The sequence below is a fragment of the Lissotriton vulgaris genome, chromosome 8 (assembly GCF_964263255.1).
Source record: "Lissotriton vulgaris chromosome 8, aLisVul1.2, whole genome shotgun sequence".
Classification (NCBI taxonomy): domain Eukaryota; kingdom Metazoa; phylum Chordata; class Amphibia; order Caudata; family Salamandridae; genus Lissotriton; species Lissotriton vulgaris.
The window spans coordinates 1229129842-1229155375 of NC_141696.1; positions in this window are offsets into that span (position 1 = coordinate 1229129842).

The window sequence follows — 25534 nt, forward strand, 5'->3', positions numbered from 1 at the left end:
CTATTAAATATTATTTTTAGATTGCAATATAACAACTATGTGCAAATTAGATGCGGGCAAATGGGTGAACTGCCTGACCCATTTCCTGTCAACAGAGGGTAATACAGCAGGGGCGGCCTTAGGCATGTGCAAGCTGTGCACCTGCACAGGGCCACCAAACCCCAGGGGCCACCACGCCAATATATATCCTTAATATAATAATCCTCTGAGGATGGATACATATTTTCGTGGCTGACCCTGGCAGGAATTTGGCAGCCTCCAGCTCCGTTCCACTTTCAAACACTCTGACCCCCCCATCTTCACTGGCCTCCGCGCTCTGCCCTGGCCGGACCCCCTCTTCCGGGGCCCCCTACCTACGCTCCCTGCCCTGGGCCGCCATGAGCCTAGAGCCGCCCCTGAAGACAGGGTTGTGTCCTCGCCTTTCACTACAACTTAGTTGCACATTTGCAACAATTTGAGAATGATACATCGAGCTTGACAACTGTTAGGGTTCCTGCCCTTTTGTTTGCAATGATACTTTATTGCTCTCTAAAACACCTATGGGGCTTCAAGTCAAGTCAAGTCAAGTCGAAATTTATATAGCGCGCTACATACCCATAGGGTCTCAAGGCGCTTGAGGAAGGGGGGGGGGGGAGTTACTTGTCGAATATCCAATATCACAAATTATTTGATCAATTTGAAAGCATCTGCAAACAGAGGGGCCTGGAGATCAACATAGGAAAACTAAGTATATGCAGCCAGATTCATCAATGTCCAATTCTGCGATTTTTAAATTGCGAGTAAATGCGAATCGCAATTTAGAAATCGCAGAACGGCATTCATGATGTTTTGCGATGTAAAAATGCGATTCGCAAGCGATCGCAATTGCCGATTGTGAGAAGTCCGAAATCAGTAAATAATCGCAGAATTGGCCGAAACTCCTGTTGAAATTGCGATTTCGCAATTACCGATATCGCAAATTGCGATCTTGCTAACTGCGATGTCGCAAAAATGGGAAGTCGCATCCTGAGCACAGTGATGACATCACAACCAGGAAGTAGGCAGGTCCCACCCTCATTCAGCAGTGAGAGTCTGAAGCACAGGCAGCAGTACCAGAGCTCCCCTCCAGCATTCCAACAGGACCACAGCAGGAGACACCACAGTGGCAGCCATGGCAGAGGATGCAGCAGGAGCTTCCACCAGTGGGAGGAAACGCAAAATTAAGTTTTCGGAGCAGGAGCTCAAACACCTAATTGAAGGAGTCTCCAGGGACCACAACCGCCTATTTGGCAAAGACTCCCGAAGGGTGCCAGAGGCGGACAAAAGACGCATATGGCTGCGCATCCGCGCCAAAGTTAATGCCGTGGGGGTGACCCAGCGCTCGGTGGACGAGCTGAAAAAGCGCTGGTATGACTTGAGAGGGCTGGCAAAAGAAAAGATTGCAGAGAGGCTGGGGGAGCAATTGGCGACAGGTGGAGGGGAGCCCACCGTCCCACCGAACACCCCACTGGAGGACCAGGTGGAGGAGACCATCGACCCACAGGCCTGCGTGGGTGTGACCCGGCTTGACTCCTCCTGACCCACCCAAGACACGCCAGGTAAGTGCCATGCGACTGCAACCCCCTGTCCCCTAACATTGTCCACGACTCAAGTGCATCCCATAACAAACCCCAAGCATGAAGCCAATGTACAGCTCCATAGCGCAATTGCATTGTGGGACATGTAGTCTGCCCACAATTACCAACCTGTACCATAGGGCCCCACATGTCCAGTGACAGTCAATCCTGCATGCAGACAGGGAATGGTAGACTGCATGCATGTAGCAAGCCTAACTGTGTACGTAACATGCCACTAATCAATGTCTACTTTACATCACAGGTGGCACTGATGTCTCCAGCACTGACAGTGAGGCCCTGGTGATTGAGGAGAACACAGAGGACACGGAGGGGGATAAACACCATACTCCACAGCCCGGACCATCAGGGCAAGCTGCAACAACACCGGTCATCCCACCACCCGCCCCTGTGGCCCGTGCCACCCCGTGACAACAGGCGCTGCAGTCGTACCACGCAGCACACAGCCATCAGTGCGGCCTGCAACACCAGCAGCAGGTCGCCAACAAACCCGGCGCCCTGCGGCTGTGAGGAGCCAGAAGAGCGGTCTGGTCAGGGAGCCGCGCACCAATACATCCCTCGCTGGCAGGGGCAGAAGTGTTAGAGCAGGTGGGCTCTCCATTGAGCGCAGGATGCTGAGTGTTCACCAGACCCAGGCCCGACACCTAGCCGCCATCCACCTCCAACTGGATAAGACGGCACGTAATGTCGCGCAAATGACAGCAGCTGTGGAGGCCAACACTCAGGCTGTCCCGTCAGCGGATTGTCAATCGCCGCCGACACCGTCAACTGTTGACCCGCCTGTCGGCGTACACGAGGTCAAACCACATCATTGGTAACGCCACCTCACAGCTATCGCGGCGATCCCTGGCCATGCAGGTACAAATGGTGCAGTGCTGCCAGGACATAGCTACAGCCCTGGAAAACATATCAGTGGCCATGCAGGGCATGCAGGTCAGTGGCCATGGCCAGGTGGGGGGGGGGGGGGGCAGACGACAACAGTGAGGCAACATCAAGCCACAGCAGCCAGTCCATACCACCGGTCGTGGCACCCCGCCGCAGCAGCAGGCCCTCTGCTGCCGCACGGCAAAATCAGGAGGAGGACTTAGAGAGGAGGTCTGGGGCAACTACCCGCAGACACCACTGAACTGTGGTGCATTCCAAAGAGGCCACATGCTGACACAACAAGCATACCATTCAGACTCACCTGAACACATGACGCAATATGTCAATCTTTGAACACTTTTCAGAATACCATGTTTATTGTGAAGTAACAGTAACTAAAAAATTCTGAAAAACGTAAACTGCCTCATGTCATTATTAATGTTGTCATGCATGAGTTAAGTAATGGGTGTGGTGAGTGGGTCCACTAGAAATAGTTCATGCAGATTTCGTTGCGGCGCCTGTGTCCTTCTGCTGGATTCTCCCCGCGTGCGTGACGCACATGTGCAGGTGGCCGATTGTCCCCTTCTGACTCACTGCCTGAGATGTCTACAGGTATCCTGCGCTTGGTAGCAATGTTGTGTAGGATAGCACACACGGCCACGATGCGGCAGCAGATCTCTGGATCGTATTTGATGGCCTCACCAGTCTTGTGCAGTATGCGGAATCTGCTCTTCAAAAGCCCAAATGTCCTTTCAATGCAATTTCTTGTGCGAATGTGTGATGCATTGTAACGCCGTTGCGGTGGTGTTGCTGGGTTGAGATATGGGGTGAGTAGGTACTCACGGAGAGCGTAGCCGCTGTCACCTGCATGATAGGAGCAGAGGGTGAATGCCTGTGCAGCGCAGCCTCATTAGCATATTGTACTGTTGTGTGGCTTGTGTACTTACCCAGTAGGTGTCCTTCACCAAAGTCTCCCCTGGCCAGTCGTGTGTGGAGGCCACTGTGCTGGAATATGAAGGAGTCATGTGTGCTCCCCGGGTACTGTGCTACTATGTCCGTGATGATTGTCTTTGCATTGCATACCATCTGTATATTGAGGGAGTCGTAGGACTTGCGGTTCCGATACATGTATTCTGTTTGTGCAGGTGGGCAGATGTGGATGTGGGTACAGTCAATGCATCCTATGATGTGTGGAAATTGGGCTACATTGTAAAATTGCAGCTTGGTTTCGTTCAAGTCCTGTTGGCTGGTGGGAAATGAAATGTAGTGGTGTAGGCGGGTCAGCATGGCCTCCAGGAAACTCCTTAGGCAGCGGGACATGGTGGGCTGGGATATACCCCCTGCAACAGCGACTATTCCCTGGAAGCTTCCGGAGGCCAGTAGGTGCAGGCTGCACAATACCTGCACATGTGTGGGGATGGCGTGGGTCCTCCTTGTTGGGTGCTGCAGGAGGGGGTCTAGGTCCCGGATCAGCTTGATTATCATTGCCCCACTTAGGCGGTACTTTGCGTATATCTGCTCCCTGGTTTGGCCCAGTAGGGTGACCCGCTGATGGAATATCCGCTCCTGGATGCGTCGTCTGTTCTGTGCTGCTCGCTGTAGCCTTCACCGCCTGACCACCATGTAGAGTCCTGGCATTGTGAGAGTCCTGAGGCTCCAGCTGCATGTCCTTAAGTGTGTTTGTTTAAGCCAGCAGCTGTGGGTACTTAGCAATACTTTTTTTTCAGATGTTTTTTTTTTCTTTCATGGTTACCACCTGGTTTGGGTTCTCCTTAATTTGCGCGTCGCTATTTGCGATTTTGGGGTTTTTCGCATTTTGCGATTTTTCATGAATTGCGAAACGATTTTTTAGGGAATTCACACTTTTATTCGCAGAAAACCTGCTTTCTCGCTATTACCGATTCGCTGATTGTGTTCTGCCTGGTTTCTGCGAATTTCATTGCGATTTTGCATAAATGTTTAGCGAATTTGCAATTTTGTTTGTTGAATACCTTTTCTACAAATTGCGATCGCAATTGCTTTTTTGCAGCTATTACGATCGCAATTTGGCTTCATGAATCTAGCTGATGGTTCCTAAACCTTGCAACTCCACCAGATCCAATCCTACGTTAAAAGCGATCACATTGGAATGAGAGAAAACTGTAGATTATCTACTGATGAAACTAACAGAAAAGCTTCAATGACATACCCATGTAGCTCAGCATAGGCTTACAATAGAACAATTAATGGGGAGAATAGCAAACATGCATTGAAGCACTCAATTCCACCCCATCTCCCTGTCAATCCAAATTTATAATCGCCAGGCCTTAGAAGCAGCTCTTTATGGTGCAAGCTGTAGGGCCATTGAGATGTGTCTGCCCTGGTGACAGTTGAGAAAAGTTTTATGTGCCTATGGACCGTTTTCCCTTTAAGTACACCTTTGCTCGCTCCAAGGTCAGATCTCAGGCTCAGATCAATTTTGGATAAGATAAGAGTGAGGCCCATCCTATATGGGATAAGAATTTTGGCCACTCCCCAACTGTTCTCCTACATTCAGGGTCAAGAAGAAGTACTACGCACTCCAGGGTCATGCCATATACCCTGGAATAGGTATGTAAAAATGACCCTAGAAAAGATTGTGAATAGCACCCTATGAGACAGTCCGGGGGAAGTCAGTGTGGCCTCTACATTATCCATTAGGTCTAATTACTGGCAACATAAAATGAGAATTATATATGGATAGTCTAATCTAGATACTCTAACGGAAGCCTACCTTGAACGACTTTGCGGAAGAAGGATTCCTAGATGAGACTGACCCTGTAGAAGCTAGGAGACTTTTCTTGCAATTTCGGTATGGGACGCTGCCGCTCCGCTTCTTTACTTTGGAAGGAGTATGAGATCCTGAGGTGGTAAAGTAGCAGTGCCCATCTTGCAGAGAGACGTAATATTTGTTTGCGCAGTTTACATCCACTGTAGGAAGAAATTTATATGACGATTGTTTCATAAATTGGGTGTTAGGGAGTACAAAGAGGCATTAAGAATTATGAAAACTTATTGTCTTTGCAGTCTCTCGGTTTCTGGTGTCTTTATGGAGTGTCAGACACAAACTGAGTACCTCTCTAGAAAAAAAAATGTAGCGATGTATGGTCAATACTGTACAATGTATTTTAGCATTGCTATCGATCCCAACACATCAATGAGTAGGGATACCCAATAAGTTCTTTATAGGTCTGTCATAAAGCCTGTTCAGTTTGATAACCGTTTTTCTTGAATTGCAAATGTTTGAAGATTAATTTCATGGATTTTAAACGTATGCAATGATTTTATAACTTTATTATATTTTATATATCGATGCTTTGTTTATATGTGCTTTTATGGCTACATACTGAAAAAGAGATATGATGGACTGGAATATGAGACTTCAAAAGTGTCTCTTAAGAGAAGAAGACAGACTAGAATGCGGCAACACCAGCAAAGATCCATCAAAGATAAGGGCACAAGAAGCACAAAGTCATCTTAGATACAAGCATGTGCACATTTATCACTTCCTTTTACAGGATGCCTAGCCTACAAACTGCTGCAAATGGGCCTAAGCTGCTTGTTTGGGCCTTTTAAATCGAGGAATGTGCCTGGACTTTCCTAAAATCCTATTCTTAGCCAGAGTACCATGCTGGTACCAAGGCTCTAATCACAAAATATACTTACTCGGCTGTTCAACTACTACAACCAAACGGCACTCACACTAATGACACACTAAAGAATACACTTGGCAACTCAGTCATATTGAACTAAAGGCACAACCATGCAACCAGCACTGAGGAAAAACAGTACTTCTGCACTAATGTGTAACAATGCTGTATTGTCAGATCACATAATCAAGTACAGGGTTTACCCAAGCACAGAGGAATCTGGCTATATCATTAAACGGAAACACCAAGTGTTTCATCCTCATCTAACCTAGTTAAGGTAAACTTAAAAAAAGGCCACAATGCATAATGTAATTAAATAATCCATAAACACATATATTATGTCCTTATGCATTGTGTTTTATTTGTGACAAATACTTCAATAACAAATTTTGACAAAAAAAATGTGAGGGTGGTACAGTTGTCAGAGCACGAGAAACAACAATCAAACACTGCGAGAAAAACACTTTGAGATCATCATTTAGCCAAAAACAATGTGTATAAAAGTGGTGGACAAATTTGTTAAGCAGGATCGAATTATCATTGTCAATGAGCCCAATGATAGTATAGAAAACCACTAGTATAGTGTCAACTAATTTAGAACAATCAGCGAATCATCATCAGGACAACAGTCCGATTTTTAAGCATCTGAGAAAGATGAAAAACAATGCAGTCAACCGTATTTATGTAAGTTCAAAAAGTGGTGAAAAAATTATGACAAAGGGTGTCCCAGATACCTGGAAAGTTAGTTATCAGGGCCATAGGGGGTCCTCATATTAGTAAACAAAGAGAAACTCAAACCGATTGAGAGGTTGACAAAAGAAAAATGACATAACCCTAGAATTGAACAAGAGAGGTAGGCTTACCAATAATAATTTTAATCAGCGTTAAAGTAGAACCTTCAACGTAGGTAAATGAAATAAGTTTAAAAGACAAAAAGGTATCATGTATTTCAGCGGGCTCGAAGGAGTTGGGCCGAGGTAGTGGCAGCAACCGTCACTCTCATAGGTCACTTCAGGAGCAAATGTACTCCACCTCCAGGCCATTAAAAAAGGCTAACATACAATGTAGTCAAAGAACATAGCAGCCTCCCACGCAAAATACATTAAACTCCTAACTGTAAAGCAAATGTACCTATTATTTTTCTTTTCTTTGTGGAGAAATAATAAAATAATTTGAAATAAAAAAAAAATTGTTGGGAAAGGTCATATTACGGTAATGGTTATGTGCGGATGAGAGATAATGCACATATGTACAAAAGTAAAAGTTTTAAAAAAATCGTATTTTGAAATACAAGTATGTATAGAAAAAACAGATTGAAATATGATGTATTCAATGATAACACACAATGGTGGAATTCATAGCAGGAGAATTGCTCCACTTAATTCTCAGAAAAATCATGCCGTTAAGAACATCTATTTTGTTGAATCCATGTGATAATGAGTCTAACATTTCCAGGCAAAAGCATTCTGTTCATTCAGAATTGGGATGACTTCTCCAACTCTAGCTAGCCCCCAGATGACATTGGTCACTTGCCAGGTTAAATCATTTGGCCTTGTCCTGTTTGGATTCAATCAGTAACCAGCAGAGTGTTTAGTATCTTGCTGCGACTACTGCTTTAGTGTTGTGAAATTGTGAGGTGTGCTTTTTTGTGTTGTTTAACTAAATGTACTAGTTGGCCTGGACACAGTATATGCAATTGTTGGTGCTACTGTTAAAATAGAATTTCAATGCACATGACTAAGAACCATGATTTATGATTTTAATGTTAAAGGTATTTCACAAGATGCACAATTACTACACACATTTGTGCTGTCCTAACACTGGTGGTAATCCCCATTGGGCGGTGAGGGTCTATGTTGGACTTGCCCTTTTTGCAGGGTCATCCCTGAACTTTTTGCCTTCCTCCTGGTATTTTTTCTCACCTGGTGTTGATGATTTTAGGACTCTGGGCACTTAAACACTGCTGTCTAGTGTAAAGTGCATGTGCTCTCGATGGTAAAACATGGTAAGATTGGTCTACCCCGGTTTGGCGTCTTAAATTTACCTATCAGTCCCTTGTAAAGTGGAATCTCATATACCCGGGGCCAGTAAATTAAATGCTGCTGGTGGGCTTGCAGTGCTGATTGTGCCACCCACCAAAGTAGCCCTTCAAACCTGTCTCAGGCCTGATTGGTCCTGTAAGCATACATAATCCCCTGTTAAATCATACCTAGTGCCAGGTGGCACAGTGTATATTTGTGATTGCGGTCTATTGTGTTTTATGAGTGATACAAAGGCTATTTTGTGTATAGCCTTGTGTGGAATGTCTTTTGTGGTGTGCCTAGTGTGTCGCTGCTGTGGGAGTGTGTGGCGCAAAATGCTTCACACATTGCCTCTGGGATAAGCCTACTACTCGTGCTAAGCTACCAAGTGGGTGAGCAGGGGTTATATTCAGTGTGTAACTCCCTTGCCCTGACTAGAGTGGTAGTTTCTGCCTGGCTTAGGCACAAGCCATAGCCAACCAGAAATCCCATTTCTAAAAGTCTGATTAGTTGTGAACGGCCTATAAGCCAGTACCAAATAGTCTCCGAAATTACGACTGTGTTTGACCACCTAAATGGGGTCAGAAAACTTCATTTTGCCTCTGTGGACAGAAAGTGGCAATGCTTTTTAATGCACCTTGCAATCTTTTTGTAAGCTGGATGGAATGTGGACATACAGAACAGTTTGTTCTCCTCTGTTGTTGTTGGTTTTGTTGTGAGTAATGTGTCTAATGGGCAATAACATGCCCTTTTAATAACGTGCCAGGCAAACCATGTGGAATAGCGCATCACAAGTTTAAAGCCCAACACTTCAGCTTCCTAAAAAAACCTCTTCTTTGCATGTAAAGTTTCTGTGAATCCTGAGTAATTGACCCTAGGGGAGGTTATCTCTCAGAGATTGTATATGAAAGCTTTTTTATATTAATAGGGATAACACTCTGTAGGTATATCTACATAAGAAATGACCCGAGTGGTCAGGTCAAGGTAATATATCATAAGAATATTGACTAAGTGAGTGAAAAAAGATCATTATTATTGGTTGAGCTAATCAAGGAAAGCATTAAGTATTTGGTTTGTACCTGACCAGATCATAAACACATCAACAATGTAATGAAACCAACATCTAATGTTGAAAGAAAAGGACTGGTGTCGAGATAGATGAATTGATGCTTACAACTATCCACAAAAAGTATCCCTAGATTTTGCAGCAAATTAAACTATCATAGCGGTTCTTTGCTCTGTCAGTAAAAATCATTTTGAAAAATAAAATGCTTCTTACTGAGTATTAGGATGTTCAAAGCCAAAATAAAGTTTGTGTATTACAAATGTGTCTAGAAAATGTTTAATGACTTAATAGGCTTCAGTGTGGGGAATGTTGATTCACAATTTTTCGATGTCTAAAGTTATTAATAGTTCACTCTCCTTTTCTTTGACATCCCTAAATTTCAAAATAATTTCAGTTGATTAGCCACCAGCTGTTCATGCAAAAGGTTTATGGTAGGCATAGCTACTGCCCTAAAACATACTGGGAAAATTAAAGGCAAAATGTCAGAACTTGAGCAAATGGTTTTAGATGATTCTCTAATTCCAAAAGTTAAATCAACGATCTCCTTGGGTTTTTACTTTTTGAACATCCTTTTCCTATTCACTCCTTTATGTTGGGATTTGTCTTTACTCCTGAAAGTTGTATTATAGTAGAATGATATATAGCTCTTTCACAGCGGCAAGTGTGCAAAGTAATTATAAAAATATTCCATGACATTTCGTTTTTTTGTTTACAAGACAGAAACAGTTCCGATGAGTCTACGAGGAGATGCATCACGCTGCATAGGTTCTGCTCCCATATATATATATATATATATATATATATATATATATATATACATATATATATATATAAATATATATATTCACTTAAAAAAACAAATGTTAAAAGGACGTTATAGTTAGGCTCACATTTGAAATGTACAAAACCATTCAAACTATCCCAAATAACTATAACTTGTTCCCTAAGGTAACCATAACTCATGCCCTCACCATGCACTGCTAATTACCACACAAATTACACCACTCATCCTCTTACTCACTTATGACATCTCTGATAATATCATTGATAATATCATAATATCAATGTAAAATTTGCAGTCAATTTTTTATGAAAAAACTGGGCATGGCTGGGGTGCAAGTTATATTTACCAAAGGGCATAAGTTACAGTTATTTGAGATTACTCTAACTATAACAGGTGAATTTCAATGGTTTTGTACATTTAAAATGTAAGCCTAACTAAAACGTCCCTTGTAATCTTCGTTTTTTTAAGTGAATTTCTATGGTTTTTTAATTCTATTTCCTAACTATAACGTCCCTTTAACCTATGCAAACTTTTCTATACGTTAATTCAACCACCGCCGCACACAGCATTTGGCTGTGCGTGGCAGCAGTTCGCCCCAAGGCACGGCCTGTGGCCAGTCCCTAAAAACAACCCCCTATAATCTTCTATGGGCTAATTAGTAATTCTACCTTATTGGGTAAATGAAAAGTCAGGCCCACTGGAATGATGCAGTAGGAGAGGACAAATTATGCGGCAAAGTTGAGTAAATTATGCGGCAAGAAAGGGCAAAATATACACCATAGTGTGGCACCTTTTGTAATTGCATTACTTAATTATTTAATCATTTTACACTTCTTAACACTGTTTGGGCATTGGCTGCACCCCATTAGTACCATTTTATTATCCAAATATAGCAATAAACTATAAAAAGGTGAAAAGTTTTGCTTTGCAAATAACCTTTCACTGTGCGGCAACACATGTTGCTGCATTTTTGTAACTTTTGAACTGTTTGAGCTACAAACTACATTTTTTGTTTGATTATGCTGATTATACGGCAGATGATGGATACTGTGGCAAATGCAAGAAATCTATATTTATGTCTCAACTAGGGACTGCGGTGGGAGCCTCAGGACTCCTGCGGTCCCAGCTAGCTCACGACTTCTGAAGGAGCAAGCATTGGTCCTGCAAGAGGGAAGCAGCGTGAAATAGAAGCTCCTTGCTTGCAGGAGCTGTGTTTCCATTTGTTTCCCTGCACACATAGTTGCGTTTAGGGCAACAGATGAAACTTCGCTTTCTGCAAGCAGGAGCTGTTTGACAGGTCTCAATTGCAATTTAACAACAAAGAGAGACAAGGTGAGGACAATATTTATAGGGGTCCAGTGTACGTGTCCTATAAACTGATAACCAAACAATGTACAAAGTTCCCCAAAAGGTAGTGATTATATGGCTGAGGAAGTCTCTCTCTCACTGAATGGACATGTGTGTGATTGTCAGGGAAACAAAATAATCCCTTATCGGAACTTAGGATGCCTCACACAACAAAAAAGCTGGACGACTGTTGTCATCCTACCAGATGGTTGTTTTGTCTCATCATTGGCCTCCTGCTCCAGCGACAGGCTGGCGCTGCAATGCCTGACGGGTAGCACGGGGTGCTACACTTTGGTGGAGTTCTTTTGTTCCTGGCCGTTGGTTGAGTGTGTGTGAGGGGCCTAAGAGGTGAAGTAGTGAGAGAGAGACTTCCTCAGCCATATAATCACTACCTTTTGGGGAACTTTGTACATCGTTTGGTTATCAGGTCTCAATTGCAGAAAAGTGATTTATGTTTGCTCTTACTCAGTGGGAGCTCAAAAGCAAACAGCTACCTCCAGAGGATGGGCACTTCGGGAGGTAGGAGGAGCCGCCCATCCATGGCTCCACGAGGCGGGCTGTGCTGCCCCCCTCAATTGTAGTAGTAAGCCTCGGGAGGTGGTGATCCCCTGGGCTGTGGGAGTTGGGGCCCCCTCTCAATTTGAATGTATTGCCCCAGGGAGGTGGCAGTTCTCAAGTCTACAAGGGGGCACGTGGGCCCTCTTAGTTAATTTCATGTTTAGCCCCTGGGACGTGGAGGTTTCCCGGGGCTGCGGGGTAGGCTGTTCAGCTCCCCGCATTAATTGTAAATGCTTTGCCCTGGAAAGGTTGCAGTCCCCGGGGCTGCAGGGGGGGGGGGGCTTCATATGCCCCCTCACATATGTCCCAGGGAGGTGGCCAGCGCTGGACTGGCCGTAGCGGGCACCGGGGGTTTCACCGGTGGGCTGGAAGGGTGGGGGCTGGATTTAGACTGGTGGGGGCAGTTTTTTGTTACTAGGGGCCGGTTTTGCAGCAGTGCTGCAGAATTGGCCCCTTGCAACAACGCAGCAGCAGTGTTCTGCAAACCCCCCAAACCCTCCTCCGGTCGCACATAATTACCTGGGCTGGTTTGCGATCCCAGTATGGCCCTGGAGGTGGCGGTCTCCGGGGCACAGGTGGATGCCATGTGGGCACCCCTCGCATACATAAAAAGCAATGCTCCAAGGAGGGTGGCATTCTCTGGGGCTCCCATAAACCCTGGGAGGGGGGCCCATGTGTCCCATCCTATTTTTATGGTATGCCCCCAGGACCTGCCCGACCAGAAGCCTGCGCTTTTTTTTCCCACACATTTGTGAATATTATGATTTAGCTGTGCTTCTTTTTTTAATGCTTTTTTGCCCTGTCCGCAGCCTAGTTGAAGTGCTAGAAGCCAATCAGAGCTCTGCATTTCCCTGTACAAGCTCATCCTTCTTCACAAATATTTGCAAATGACCCACAGCCGCAGTTTTCACTATCTTTATTTTCTTAAATTTCTCACCAACAATAAAACAGATTTACACCAAATAAATGAAAGCGGGATCTGCTTAACTACATCTTCCTTACTTTCAAATTTGGGGTAATTCCATCCACTGCTTCGGGCTGCAGGTTTGAACAGAGGGCCTATGGGAAATTCACATTTGTTTTACCCCCCCCTTTTTTCAGCCACCCACTTCACAGATCACCCCGAAACTTTCCTTGCAATTTCACCATGGCACTTTTTTGGGGAAATTTCATGAAAATTCATCAAAATTCGCTAAAGATATAGGCAAAAAACGCTTCTCCTATGGAAACATGGTTCTAACTAAAATTATCCACTGGTGACCGCCAGTAGGCAATATACAAATATATCAATTAATCAGTAAGCTTCATCTGGTTACAGTAAAAACAATAAAAGCTGCCTTGACTGTGTCCCCAGGGTTAGTAAATAACTTAACCCTTCCTAAGTTTTGCAGCGATTAGTTGACATATTTGATCCATGGGGTACGAAGGGCATAATCGAGGGAGAGAGTGTCTAACAGGAACTTCTTGTTCAGCTGAGTCCCATCTTTAATCTAAATGTCCACTCAAAGCAGAAGCAGGCAAAACACTATTGTGTCTGACAGGTAATCTTCCCCCAGTTCCTCATGCACTACAGAGGAGGGGGTACGTTGGGCATCTCAAAGAAGGCATCTTAAGCATTTATTTTCGACCACCTGTAAATGTTTGTACTTCGTGTAACTTCAAATGACACTCCCATATGATGTGTTCTAATCAACCTCCTGCCTAAACTAAAGGCAAATCTCCAAACAGCTGTATTGGTTCTTATCAAATCCATCTATTTTTGATTTACTCAAGGATTCCAACTCATGTCTGAGTCAAAGATGACACCCAAATACAAAAATGCTTTCACCTTAAAAAGAGTCTGAGATACTACATTATGAGTTTCTGATTTAGATGTGCTGGGTCCTTCCACCATCACAAATGATTTGGTAGTGTTGATGCTTAAATTGAGCTCATCCATGGAAGCCACAGCCATTCAAAATGGCCTGCAAGCCCCTTGCAATTTTTGGCATTAACACTGCATCAGAGCGCATTCTCCTGAGGTGGAAGCCGGGAGCATTGTTTGCAGCTAATTTAAAAAATCGTGATTTCTTTTTAATAATACTGCTTATTTGCACATCCTACCTACCTCTTCCTCCTCACTGCACTTTGCCTCACCCCTTGCAGCCGATTAGGCGCTGTCGCGGGGAACTCTGAGGGTAGCCGCCATCTTGGGGGAAGCTCCGGGTTGCCGGTGCAGTTGTACGGCCACTCCCACCCTCATTAGCATATGATGACTATCCCACCCCGGCCGTGCAGCGGATGCGCCGCTGCTGCGCCGAAGGCGTGCCAAAGGCGCGCCCGTCTGCACCCGTCCTCGCCAGGGCGGGCCCAGGGGCCAGCCCCCCTGCTCTTTTCTTAACATATTCCTCGGAGACCTTGAGGAATCTTCGTAGCGAAGTCCATCTGCCCTGCCCAGCCTCCATCGACCACCTGATGCACTTATGCATTCTTCAAACCCCCTCCATCCCTCTGGGACCCCTGCCTCGCGCTCCTTGCTTGTATTAGCAACCTAAGTCTGTGCCTGCCAAAAATCAACAATTAAACATCTTCTACCTCAATACCAGGTCCCTAGTAAAACACCAATTAGACATCTTTCTCCTCCTTTAATGTCATAAACCAGATATCCTTTTCCTCACGGAAACATGGCTCAATACTGACTCATCCCTGGACATCTTAGCAGCTCTCCCAGACGATTATTACATCTTGCATGTTGATCGAGATTCTGGGAAAGTAGGTGGTGGAGTAGCAGCCATCATCGACAAAAGCCATGTATTCTCCAAGCTGACGTCTCCCAACCTTCCGGCAGCCGACAACCTGGTCATTAAACTCGACTCTAGGTCGGGGCCTCTAATATGTGTATTAATATATAGACCTCCCCAGAGCATGCCCCTCTTCCCTCTTTCCCTGTGCGACCAACTGGCCACCATGGTCACCGATTATCATAAAATCTTATTAATCGGCGACTTCAATTATTGGTTCGACAGTGACCTCGGTGGCCCTCTGGCCAGTGAACTAATGGAGCTTCTTACAGGCCTCAACCCTAGTTATCACATCACCACCGCAATCCATATTAAAGGTCATATAATTGATCCGATTTGGAGCACCAGCCTCATCATCTTCCCCCTGACATCTCCCCCTGCATATGGTCTGACCATTTACTGATCAAATTCAGCATTTCTATTCCCGAGTCTAAAAAAAAACGCAAATACCAAGGAGGGTCTCATTAGGAAATGGGGCTCCCTGGATACCCCAGCCTTCTTGGAAAATTTAGAGAGTTCTATTCTAGCCTACAATACAGACCTCGACTAGGCCGAGGCCGACATCGCTAACTGGCTCCTAGCAGCAAGCGACATACATGCCCCATTAAAGACACTTAAAACCATCTGCCAATCTGAAGCGCATAAATGGTTTTCCCCCGACCTCAGGGCAAAACAACTAATCGTCCGTCAAAAGGAACGGATATGGAGGAGAGCCTATGACCCATTTGAAAAGACCCTCTACTCGGCAGCTCGAGCAGATTACCTGAAGGCCATCACCCAAGCCAAAGCTGCCTTTTTTCCCAGTATAATCGAACAATCGGAGAACAAATCAAAGGACATCTTTGTTATTGTTAATAAACTCTCTAACCCTGAAAGAGTCCTGCCTAAACCTGTGATTACTCAGGACTTCTGCAACACACTTAACCAATACTTCCTGAATAAAATTGCGACCATCAAATCCAGTATCCTCGTCACCACTTTCCCTTCCCCTGTCCCAGTGCATGTCACCAGCACCCACTCCCTAGACCACTTTCCCATCCTAGAAGCACTTTCCTTACATGCTCTTCTGAATAGGGTAAAGTCTGGATCCCCTCGAGACTGTTGCCCCCCTCACATCTTAAAAAATATATTTGCTGCTCTTTTCCCCCTGATTTTAAGATTTCTTAATGCATCTCTTACTCAAGGCGTGGTTCCTAAATCTTTTAAGGAGGCAGTCGTTGTGCCCCCCTTAAAAAAAACAGGAGCCACTGAGTCACTGAGTCAGTTATCACGGCGGTCCTGGACTCTCTGCGTCATAATGCGGACTTGGGAGGTCTTACTATATCTGTCGGCAGCGTTTGACACGGTCGACCATGACATTCTTCTCGACCGTGTCAAACAAGCAAGCATCTGTGGCTCAGCCCACGACTGGCTCAGGTCCTTCCTTAGTAACCGCACTCAATCGGTCTGTCTGGCCCCTTTCTCGGCTCCCAAACTCCGCACCACTTGCGGGGTCCCCTAAGGTTCCTCGTTGTCCCTCATTTTATTTAATATTTACATGCTCCCTTTGATTCAGTCTCTCAAAACTTTTAAAGTCGTCACTTTCAATTATGCAGACGACCTCCAACTCACTTTCATGATTGACAATTCCCCAGAATCTATCCATGAATTCCAGAACACCATGCTCTACATCCGTCATTGGATGGATTTTAATCAATTAAAGCTAAACCCAGACAAGACTGAATTGGTCCTCTTTGGCAAAAGCCAACTATTCTGGGTCCCGCACGACTGGTCTCCTGAACTCATAACGGCGGAGGTTTGCCACCCTTGCTTCCAAACTATGGAACTCCCTTCCCTTAGAAATCCGCTCCTGTTCCAATCTCCTGCCGTTCAGGAAACATCTTAAAACCTGGCATTTTGTCCAGGCTCTTGCTTAACCTTCCTTCGAGCCTTCCAAGCCTGCAGCCTCAGAGCATCTGTCGGTCAGCGCCATGAAACCTCTGGGTGTACGAGCGATATATAAGATCTTGTTAACATAACATAACATAACATTGTCTGCATATAGCAGAACAGGCAACAGACGGGCTCCTATCTGCATGAAATCTGCTCGAGCATCCACTAAAGACTATTTGAGATTGTTAGTATACAAGTTGAATAGGAAGGGGGCCAAAATACAACTCTGTGTGATCCCCCCTATCTTTCAGTTTTAAAACAGCAGGCGCATTTTGATTCATTAATGTACCTAACTGTAGCCACTGTGAGGGCATGCAGGCCCCTCAGAAATAGACTATGTCCTGCGCAACCCCCTTGTCATCCATGATCCCCCATAGTTTGTCTCAATTTACCTGGTCGAAAGATGAAGTAAGATCTATGAATGAGAGATGCATGGAGCCTTTTGTGTGCCACTTTTAATTTGTTTAGAACCATATATAGGTTCAGACACTGATCAACAGTGGATCTACCAGGCCTAAATCTATACTAAAGGTCATATAAAAGGTTATATTCTGTGGCTTAGGAAAGGAGTCTACCTAAGAGAACCTGCCCCACAACCTTAACCACAGAATCAATCCTAGAGATTACCCCTATCACCCTTTATGAAGATGGGACAGTGATGGAGTGGCCTATGAAGAGGGAGGTCTGGCCCAGACAGCGTGTTTAAAGTGTTTGTCAATAAAGGTGCCCATGTTTTGATGTCACTTATATAGAGGTCAAGCGGTAACCCCTTTCGACCTGAAGCCTTATTGTTAGTCAAACCCAGTATGCCCTTCCTCACCTCACCCATAGTAAACTTAAGGTTCGAGGTCCCCACCAGTGGAAGCGCCTCATCTGAATGTGTCAAATACCCCATTATAGATTCCTTCAAAATGGGAGACTCAACTGTCAGTAGTGATGTGATGTGAACGAGAGGGCGTGTCAGCTGGGGCAAAACCAGGCTGATTAATTATGCTCAAGAATTTAGCATTATTTTTAAGGCAACTAGCTTCTAACAGGATCTCCCAGGCAGAATTCCTTATTGCATTCTTCCACCTATTGACTTTGACCTTGTATTCCCTAGGACAGGACACAATACCAGTAGGATCTCTTGTTTTCTTCTTTATTTATTTAAAGTTTTGTATAGCGCAAACATGACCCTAGCGGGTATAAGAAGGCTTTACATACAGGTTGTGGAAGACAAATGTAGATAGTTGTGGGGGAAAAGCAAAGCAATCTACATCAGGTACACAAATATTTGCGAAAGACATAGGTAGATAGTTGCGGTAGAAAAATAAAGCAATACTCATCAGGAACAAAAATGACATATCAGCGGGCGACAATGGGCCGTAACAGAAGCCAGGTAGTAGCTGAATTAGCAAAACAGGATAGGCGACAAAAGGAGAAAAGATTCTAATTCAGTGCAGTGCTCATCAATATAGCTTTCACTTCCCTTTTGAAGGGCACGGTTGAGGGAATCAGTCTTGTTTAGGAAGTTCCAGATAATCAGGGCAAAGCCAGAGACTGTACGCGTCTAGCTTTCAGTTTTTTAAATTTCTTCGGCTTAAGGAAGCGGTGTGCTGGTGCTCCTTGAGGGTCGAGAGCCAGCCGGTAGTTCTAGTTTATTTGTCAGGTAGAGAGGGGTATTGAAGTGTAGTGCTCCATGTGTCATACCAGCAATTTTTAACTGGATCCTTGCCTCAAATGGAAGCCAGTTGAGCAATTTCAGGTCCGGTGAGATGTGGTTTGATTTCTTGGAACGAGTGACGAGTCTAGTCGTATCATTCACGGATGCTCTGAGCGGGACTGAACTGAGTTTCAGCAGTCTGCATAGAGTAGCACTGCCATATTTAAGTCTTGAGATGACTAGTGCTTGCACCACTGATTTGAAGTCATCATGTGGAACGTAGGGTGTGAGTATTCTTAGGATGCTTAGTTGGAAGTTCCCTCATTTGGTAGAGGCTCTGATATGATCTTGCATGTTGAGATTCTTATCTAGCACAACTCCCAGTGATTTAGTGGAATCAATTATGTGTGGTGTGCATTTGAGAGCAGTGAGTTTACTTAGATATTTCACAACATTGGGGGTTTTCCTAGTGGAAGAGATGAGTAGTGTTAGATCTGGGGGTCTCTAGTTGGCAGGGGTAGGTACCAATGTCCAAATAGGGACCCTTGCTTCTAGTCAGGGTAAAGAGGATACACTCTTTAGATAACCCCTGCTCACCCCGTTGGCAACTTGGCACGAGCAGTCAGGCTTATCAAAGGCAATGTGTAAAGTATTTCTGCAAACACTCACAGTAACACAGTGAAAACACCACAAACTAACTCCACAACAGTTTAGAAAAATAAAGGTTTTCAACCTAAACTAAACAAGACCAAAATGACAGAAAATCCCACATACACAACTCAAGAATATGGTTTCAAAAGTGTTCTTAAGGTTGTGGTAAAATAATCCACAGTTGCGTCGCGTTTTAGCCAACAGTACCTTTAGATGCGACAAAGAGTTTCAAGTAAAAGCTGCAGCGTTGGAAAACAAGCGATGCGTCACTCCTGAGACCCTGAGGAGGCGATGCGACAACCCCACTGGGTGTAGCAGGTGTGTTGCGGTAACTCCGGTCTGTATGGGGAGGGATGCGATAACTTGTATGGATTCCGGTGCGCAGGTTTGTAGGAAGCGTCTCGCAAAGGTACGGTGCAACGATCTCCGGGGCGGCGACGATCTCCGGTGCAGCGACGATGCGCGGCTCAGCGTCGATCTTCTCCTCTCACGGCCCCTCGATGTAATGGCTCTGCGACGACTCTCGCAGCGACGTAATGCGGTCCGCAAGCAAGCAGTGAGACGATCTCACCCAGTGACGACAGGCTCTGCAACAATACTCGCAGCGATGGTAATCTTCCCGCACTGGACTGGTGCGTTCCGCAAGCGAAGTATGCGATGACTCTGGCAGCAGCAACAGGCGCTGTGACGATCTCGGCCTTCACGGCGCTGGGAATTTCCTCGCACTGACGGGGATGCGCTCCGCAAGCGAGCGATGCATGAAAACTTGCAGAAAGTCTTTAGAATCTTGATGTCCAGCTTCCCAACACAGATACAACTCCAGAGGCAACACAACTGGCCCACTCATTCTAGGAAGGACAGAACTCTCTCAGTAGAGTTCAGGGAAGCTGGGGGTGAAGTCCTTTTGTTCCTGGGACTTCTTAACAGGGAGCCAGCTCTTCCCAGGCCCTTGGAAATTCCCTCAAGCCAGGGGACACAGCACAAAGCAAAGTCCTTCCCCTCTCCTTGGCAGCAAAGCAACTGCAGGTCAGTCCAGCAAAACAACAGCAGGACAGTCTTCCTTCTTCAGTCTTCCAGCTTTCTCCTTGGCAGAGGTTCCTTCTTGACTCCAGAATGATCTAATTTTCTGTAGTCTGGGGTCCTGTACTTATACCCCTAAAAGTCTTTGTTCCCTTTGTGCAGGAGGGCTCTGAGCCCCGTTGGAACCAGTTCTGGGTGTTCCTTGAGCACTTTGTTTTCCTGACTTCTCCTTTCCTTTCAGAGAGAGGGGCAGGGTTGTCAGCCGCCCAGCAGGAGGTGGAGCCAGCATTGTGGTAGGCAGGCATAGCCCTATTCAGGCCCAGGTGCTACCCCCTCCGGCCACTCTAAATGCAGATGGAGCTATTCAGCCCAGGGATGGCCCACTCGGCCTCTGGGAGCCACCCATCCCCTGCCACTCACAAACCAGACTGTCAATTTACAAACAGGCCAAGGCACGCAGAAAGGTTGGACAAAAGAACAGCCACTTTCTAAAAGTGCTGTTTTCAAACACAGGATTTAAAACCACATTTCCTAAAAGATGTGTTATTAAATTCTGAGTTCAGGGATACCAGACATTTATGTCCTATCCTTCTCCTATTGGAAGTTATGCAGGTAACCACTGTAGCCAGCATTCCCAATGATAGCCTATGGGCAAGATAGTCTTACAATAGTGAAACACTAAAATGGCTGTAATTCACTACCAGAGCATGTCACCTGCACTAGTACATGCTCTACCGTTCACATGGAATGTACCATGCCAAAGGGGGTACATTGGGCCTTCCATAGGGGTGTCCAATGTGTACAGAAAGGGAAGGGTTAGGCCTGGTCAGTGGGAACACTGGCCAGGATGACATGGCAGTTCACACACTGCTCACAGGCACTGCTGTGGTAGGCCTGAGACACAATTTTAGGGCTACTCATGTGGGTGGCACAATCAGTGCTGCAGGCCCACTAATATCATTTGAATCACAAACCCTGGCACATTCAGTGCACTTTAATAGGGACTTCCTGGTGAAACAAATATGCCAATCATGGATAACCAATCACAATAACAAATTACACAGAGACATATGCACTTTAGCACTGATCAGCAGTGGTAAAGTGCCCAGAGTCCTATTGCCAACAACCACAGGTCAAAAAAACAAGGGAGGAAGAAGCAAAAAGGGCCATTTCCAACACAACCCCCTTCAAGCCTAAAGCCAGGGTAGACCAAACGATACCTCGATGGGATTCCCTGCTTAAGGCAATAGAACACGGAAACTGGCCCAAACAACATGACACTATTCTTGTTCTACGCCTTCCTGAACCCAGTTGGATCACTCCATCCATACTCTCAGGGTCCACCAAGCCAACCCAGGTGGAACCCTTCTCCTCACATGTGGACACCAGCTGTGCAGCACCTAAACTTAACGTGCTCACAGGTGTGTCCCAACAGACAGACAGACAGCCACAATGACCACTGACAGTGATCAGGGATGAGACCCAGGCCTTATGCCTCTCAAGACTCTCAAACCCTTGTGTGGTCAGAGGATGGGGGGCAGTAGCCCCAGGAGCTTGGCACCCTTTGTCCACTCTCCCTCCTGTCAGGTCAGGTCTGACATCCTGGCACTGACCTACCAGCCCCGGACCTGTATCCGGCTCCTGGACAGGAGGCTGGGGTGGGCTTCCCCACACCCGGTCCTCCTCTTCCTTTGGGTTCTATACCCTCCCACCTGGAGCGGTACCTCCTTCTAGTATAGCCAGGGCACCTGTGGCAGGTGTCCCGCACCATTCACCCACCAGTTCAGGGGTTCTATCCTGCAACTGGGATTGAAGTTCAGGGGGGACACCCCGGACCTGGCCCTCCAACCTAGGCTCCAAAGCCTCGAGGTCAGGCAACACCTGTACCTGGCTTCCCCACCCAAGGACCATCCCCTGCGGTGGAACACTTGCCCGGTGCACCAGGACTTCACTCACATATGTTCCCACACTGGAAGACAGTACCCACCTGGCCAACACAACGGTGTGGCCCAGTCCACCCCTAGGGTGATACTCCTGCCCCCCTTCCAAGGGCAACCCTTCACCGCAGGACAATCAGCCACAGGGCCACTGACAGCTGTCAGTGATGAGAGCCAGGCCTTCAGCCTGTCAGGTCTCTCTAACCTCTGTGGCATCAGAAAGTGGGGAGCAGTAGTCCCAGGTACTTGGCACCTTTCCTCCACTCTCCCTCCTCCCAAGTTAGGTAGGGCATCCTGGCAATGGCCCGTCAGCCCCGGGTCTGTACCCTCAGGCTGACCAGGGGCCACGGGCCAGGCTCTCCTCTCCCTACCCCGCCTTCTGGGTTCCTGCACTCTTCTCCCAGGAGAGGCGCCCTCAGAACACACTCTCCTACCAGTTCTCTCAAGCAACTGGTCTCCCTACCTAGGGTCTAAAGCCCTCAGGTTGCACCGGGGTCAGAGGCGAGGACTCCTTCCCTCTGTACCCCCTTTGAGTGAGCTGCACCCTCCCTACTGAAGGGGTACCCCTGAAAGCCAAACTGGTCAGGACACTGGTTACACATGTCCTTTCTTCCAGGTCAGGCAGATCCTGAACCTGGTCTCCCAATCCAGAGACCAATACCTGCGGTTGTGCACTTGCCTGGAACGCCAGGACTTCTGGGGACTCACAAAGTACCCCCCTGAGGGTGATACATGACTCTTGTGTCCTGTGACAGTCTGCCTGGTGCAGATCTCCCGACCCCTGTCCACCTGACAGTGCGCAAAGATCCCCCAGGACAGAAGTGGTGTCACCAAGGTCACTCCTGGGCGACTCAGCCCTTCTGGCTGGCCCCTGACCCACTGGTTCTCCTACTGGGGATTCCTTCCCCCTCTCACCCCTCAGTATGGACTTCTGCACCCTCCCAACTGGAGTGGCACTGCCAGACACCAGAACTGATGGAGGCCTGGTTACAGGCACTCCCTGTTCACCAGACACTAGGAGATCCTCCTCAAATGGCCTACTAGCACCTTCTAGGCCCCCAACCCGGCGTTCCCTTAAGGAACCCTCCAGGTCCTGAGACTGGGTTTCGGGCACCGTGAGACACACCGTCCCACACTCACTCCTTCTCCACTGAGACCGGACATGAGCCCCTACACCCCTCCCACTATGCTGGGACCTAACTGGGCTACACTGAACCTCTTCCACCTCACAGGTCTGGAAGATATCTGAGCAACTCCTTGTGGGATCACTCCCGAATGCCTCTTCAGACTCTCTGGAATCCACCAAGAGGTCTGCCTCCAACACAAGCTTTCTGGGATCAGAGAACTCACACTCCCCCGGGTGTTGGCATTGCTCTGGAAAACAGGGACTTAAAATATGCTCTCCAACAAATGAATCACACAGCCCCCCACTGTTGTTAACCAAGCTACCCTTTGCCTCACCCTCCAGTGCCTCACACAAGTAGCCCACATCACTCTCCTGAGATTGGCAAACAGTGTCCTACGGTCTCAGTCACACAACCCACACTCTTCTGGACGGTTTGCACACTCACACATCAAGGTTTCTACCATGGGGGAACCCTCTCCCTGCCCCTCTCATCTAGAGTCGGTAGAGTGTCCCTCCCAACACTCGGAATATGGTCCCCTGTGCCAGTCCCCCAATCTACTTCAAGGACACTGCACACCACTGGAACTACATCATAAACCTGAACCCCCTGGTGTATGTCAACCCCCTCCCTCAAGTCAGGCACCACATCTCTGGGTGTTTGTGCCTTTCTCTCAGCACTGGAAACTACCATATTGCTGCCACCATCTGAGCTGGACTCCACCTCCAACTCAGCAAAGCTCACCTCTTGAGCTACCCATTTTTCTCCTTCAGCTGAGACACTCATGGCCTCCAGCCTCTCAAACTCCAAATCAAGCTCTCTCATTCTCAATTCATGTGCCAAGGTCAATTTCAATTCTTCCAGGGCACAAGCATTCTTCCTCTCTTCTGCTTCGTTCTCTAGTTCCAATTGCTTCATCTTGATGCTCATGATTTCTAATTTATGATCTCTAACCCTTTGATTTTCCTCCAACTCCTCTGGGGAGAAACTTCCAGAGGAATGGTTGCTGCCAGCCCTGGAGGCTGCTCTGGATATAGGCAGATACTGTGACCTGAAACCATCCCCTTCTGTATCCTTATCCACTTCTGCACCATCTGTCTCCCCAGCCTCTTTAGTCTCCCACCAGGCCCTTTAGGCCTTTTGTAGCTCCTCCTTCTTGGAGCGGCGCTTCATGGGACATCCAAAGCTCCTGCAGAACTGCTTGAGTTGACCTACTTTGTAATCACTTAACATTTCAATATCAAACTCCAGTTCTGTGACCTCACGTGCTGGTTTACCATTCTAAACATGATGCGTGGATGCTTCCAGGGTTACAATCAAAAATAGAACCGAAAACAAAACACAATATGTGGTTGCGTAGTGGTCTGTGCTCAACTAGTGATGTACACCAATTACTGTGGGTCAAGTACAAATACAAGTTCAAATCCCACTGCAGCCACCAATGTTAGATCTGGGGGTCTCTAGTTGGCAGAGGTAGGTACCACTGTCCAAATAGGGACCCTTGCTTCTAGTCAGGGTAAGGAGGATACACTCTTTAGATAACCCCTGCTCACCCCCTTGGTAGCTTGGCATGAGCAGTCAGGCTAATCAAAGGCAATGTGTAAAGTATTTGTACCAACACTCACAGTAGCACAGTGAAAACACCACAAACTGACTCCACAACAGTTTAGAAAAATAAAGGTATTTAATCTAAACTAAACAAGACCAAAACAACAAAAAATCCAGTTGCGCTAAAATAATCCACAGTTGCATCACGTTTTAGCCAACAGTACCTTTAGATGCGACAAAGAGTTCCAAGTAAAAGCTGCAGCGTTGGAAAACAAGCGATGCGTCACTCCTGAGACCCTTGGGAGGCGATGCGACAACCCCGCTGGGTGTAGAGGGCGTGTTGCCCTGACTCCGGTCTGTATGGGAGGGATGCGATACCTTGTATGGATTCTGGTGCGCAGGTTCGAAGGAAGGGTCTCGCACAGGTACGATGCGACGATCTCCGGGGCGGCGACGATCTCCGGTGCGGCAACGATGCGCGGCTCAGCGATGATCTTCTTCTCTCGCGGCCCCTCGATGCGATGGCTCTGCGATGACTCTCGCAGTGATGTTTTGCGGTCCGTAAGCAAGCGGTGCGACGATCTCACCCAGTGACGACAGGCTCTGCGACGATCCTGGCAGCGATGGTAATCTCCCCACACTGGACTGGTGCATTCCGGAAGCGAAGGAAGTGACGACTCTGGCAGTGCAACAGGTGCTGTGACGATCTCGGCCTTCTCGGCGGCAGGAATTTCCTTGCACTGACGGGGATGCGCTCTGCAAGCGAGCGATGCGTGAAAACTTGCAGAAAGTCTTTATAATCTTGATATCCAGCTTCCCAACACAGGTACAACTTCCAGAGGCACCACAACTGGCCCAAGCACTCTAGGAAGGACAGGCCTCTCTCAGTAGAGTTCAGGGAAGCTGGGGGTGAAGTACCTTTGTTCCTGGGACTTCTTAACAGGGATCCAGCTCTTCTCAGGCCTTTGGAGATTCC